Consider the following 3928-nt stretch of genomic DNA (forward strand, 5'->3'; position numbering starts at 1 on the left):
TTTTTGTACGGGGAGAGAAATCTACATATGAATAACAGGTTCCCAGCATCATTTCCTAAAGAGGCCGTCTTTTCTACCATATGTTGTTATGGTTTGTGTTTAGAAGTTCTTCCAAAGCCTCATGTGGAGAAGGTGGGACTTTCTTTTTCAGAGGTAGCCAAATCTGGAATGTGTGATGCTGGTTTTAAGGGCGTGTAATTACTAAACCACTACACTTGAGTAAGTAGTTTGGCACCACCCTAATCCTGGTAGTCTGGATAGGACAAAAGAGGCAGAAAGACAATGTGAATGTCTCTTGTCACCTTTGCTACCCCATGCATGCCACATTGCTTCTCTGTGATGCCTGTTTGCCATCCAGACATGAGAGACAGCCAACTATTGGCTGAAACCTGTAGAAACTGTAAGTCAAATAAGCCCCTTCCCCTCTAACTTTGGATATTGGGTATTTTGTCTCAGCAATGAGAGAAAAGTAATTAATTCACATGTTTTTGTCCCCTTTGTCAAGAACCATGTGGCTGTAGCTGGAGGGTTATGGTTTTGTTTCCATGTCCTCTGTCCTATTCCATTGGTTTATTTTCATGGCAGCAACACTCTGTTTTTGTTGCTGTGGCTTTGTTGTATAACTGGAAGTTGAGTACTGTAATGTCTCTAGCCTTGCTCTTTTTTGTGTAGGATTACTTTGGCTTTTCTGGGATTATTGTATTTCTATAGGAATATTATGATTGCTTTTTCTAGTTATGTGAAGAATGTATTTGGAATTGCGGGGAAGAAATTTTTCTTTTTTATTGTGCATTTTAGATATACAAAATGATAAAAATCATCAAAGGGAATTTGTTCCTGTTCATGATGTATCTTGCTTCTTTTTTTCCATTCTCCTCCTCTCCCTGCAACCCCTCTTCCCCTCCTCATTTACAAAAGCTTTGCTTTCATTTTTTCCTTTCTATTCTCTTTTTCTTACCCCTTCCTTCTTTTCCCCCTCCCCCCTCATTCCCCTCTCATTTGAACATTTTCTTCCCATTTCCCAATATCTATTACACATTTTGGTCCTTATTTACACTTTCAATTTCTCACACCAGAGAAATAATGCAGTATTTTAAACATGTGAGTCCAATTTATTTCACTAAAGAGTGTAGTCTCAAAATGCATCCATTAACTATAAATGTCTCAAGCTTATCCTTCAAGATATAGTACTCCACTGTATTAAAAATACATCTTTATCCATTCATTGGTTGATGGACATTTAGGCTGTTTCCAAGATTTAGCTACTGCAAACATAAATGTGCCATTGTAAACATAAATATGCATATATTGCTGTGGTGTGATGCTTTTAATTTCTTTCAAATACCAAGAAGGGGAATAGCTGGGTCAAATGGGATTTCTGGTTTCAGTTTTTTGAGGAATCTCCACACTGATTTTCACAGTGGTTGCATCAGTCTACACTCCCACTTATAGTGGAAAAGGGTTCCTTTTTTTTCCTCACAACTTGCCAGAATTTGTTATTGGTTGATTTCTGGATAGCAGCCATTCTTTCTGGAGTGAGATGGAATCTCAGCATTATTTTAATTTGCATCTCTCAGTGATGTTGAACATTTTCTTCATCTGAGAAGTGTCTGTTCATTTCAGATGCCCATTTTTGGATTGGGTGTTTAAATTAGGCATTTTGATTTTTTGGGGTTCTTTATATACTCTAGATATTAATCCTTTGGCTAAGGAATGGCTGGCAAATACTTTTTCCCCACAATTTTTCGTTTGTTTGAAAAAGATTTTTCATAAGATGAGATCCCAGTTGTTGATTCTTTCTGATATTTTCTGTATGATCAGGGTTTTTGTTCATAAAGTCTTCACCTGCACCAATGTCTTCAAGAGTTCTACCTATTCTATCTTCCAGCAGATTTAGTGTTTCTATTTTAATATTTAGATCGTTGATCCATTTTGATTTGAGTTTAGTGCATGGTAAAAGATATGAGTCTATTTTTAATCTCTGGCATGTGGAAAACCAGTTTTTCTAGCACCACTTATTAAAAAGGCTATCTTTCAGTGAAGGCCTTTAGCTCCTTTGTTAAAGATAAGGTGGCTGAGCATGTCTGAAATTGTTTCTGCATCTTCTAATCTATTCTATTGGTCCTCTGGTCTGCTTTTGTTTTTGCTTTTGTTTGCCAGTACCATGCTGGGTGTGTTTTATTTTGTTTTGTTTTTAATCACAATAACTTTGTAGTATAATTTCATGTCAGGGATTGTGATTGCTTTTGCTTTTCTAGGTCTCTTTTGATTCCAAATAAATTTCAGGGTTATTTTCACTAATTTTGTGAGATATGCTATTGGTATTTTGATTGAGATTGCATTAAATCTGTATAACAATTTTGGAAGTAAAACCATTTTTACTATATTGGTTCTTCCTACCAAGAACAAAGGATATCTTTCCATTTTCTGATATCCTCTTCAATCTCCTTTTTCAGAGTACTGTAGTTTTCAGTGCAGAGGTCTTTTACTTCCTTTTGTGAGATTCATTCCTAGGTATTTCATTTTGGGGGATGCTATTGTGAAAGCTATGTTTTCCCTAATTTCTCTCTCTCTCTCTGTGAGTTTGTTATTTGTGTACAGAAACGCTATTGATTTTTCAGTGAGTAAGCTATGTTACTGAATTTGGTTATTAAATCTAGAAGTCTTTTGGTAGAGTTTTTTGGGCTCTTGTAGGTAAGGTATCATGTCCTCTGCAAATAATGATAATCTCACTTTTCCTTTCCTATCCTCTATTCCTTTCATTTCTTTCTCTTTTCTAATTGCTCTGGCTAACGTTTCCAGAACTATATGGAATAAGAGTGGTGATAGTGGACATGCTTGTCTTGTTCTTGATTGAAGAGTGAAAGCTTTAACTTTTTGACTATATAGTATAGTGTTGGCTGTTTGTAATAGATGGCTTTTATCAAATTGAGATCTATTCCAATTTTCTGTAGGGCTTTTTATCACAAATGGGTGTTGGACTTTGTCAAATGCTTTTTCTGCAACTATTGAGATGATCATATGGTTTTCTTGTTGGCTCTGATAATATGGTGTGGGAGACCAGAAGAGAATGGAGGCCTAATCTCCCTCCTCTGTGAGCACAATGGAGAAAGACTGCACTCAGGGGTGATTACATATTGCAGGTTCTAGGGAAAAATTAAGAGAACTGAGGTTAAGTTGTTTACTTAAGAATGTACTAATGGATAATGAAAAGCAGAGGAATCTTGTATTACTCTGCTTATACCCATGTTTGTGTGAATAAAGGTACGATGAGCCAGACACAGGGGGTTCCTCTGCCTACTAGCGCAAGAGTCTCCTGGCTGCCCACATGTTAAACTAACTTGGTGTCTCTTTGTCGTTCATCCTGGTTTACCCCTGCATCAGAGAAAACAGAGTAGCAGGTCTATGTCTCCCCGCAAGTGATGTTTGGGTGAGGAAAGCATGAAGGAGAGGGCTGGCTCCCCATGGGTGGCACCTGGGGTAGGAGGGACCTGAGACTGATGGCAAAGGCTTGCCATGAGTGGGTCAGGTACAGTTGGCACCTGAACAGGGACATGAGACAGGGCTCAGCTACAATAGGGTGTATTACACTCATTGATTTACATATGTTGAACTATCCCTGCATCCCTGCGTTGATCCTACTTGGTCATGCTGTGTAAACTTCTTGATAATTTGCTGCTTTCTGTTTGTTTGCCAATATATTATTGAGAATTTTTGTGTCTATGTTAATTGGCCTATGGTTCTCTTTTTTGATTGGATCCTTCTCTGGTTTTGGCATTAGGGTAATGCTTGTTCCAGGAATGAATTTTGCAATATTGCTTCCTTTTCAATCTCATTAAAGAGTTTGAGAGTAATGGCATTAGGTCTTCTCTAAAGTTCTTATAGAATTCAGCACTGAATCAGTCACAGCCTGGGCTTTTGTTTGTTG

Source organism: Fukomys damarensis, unplaced genomic scaffold (genome assembly GCF_012274545.1).
Source record: "Fukomys damarensis isolate Sample0158 unplaced genomic scaffold, DMR_v1.0_HiC HiC_scaffold_1, whole genome shotgun sequence".
NCBI classification, from domain to species: Eukaryota; Metazoa; Chordata; class Mammalia; order Rodentia; family Bathyergidae; genus Fukomys; species Fukomys damarensis.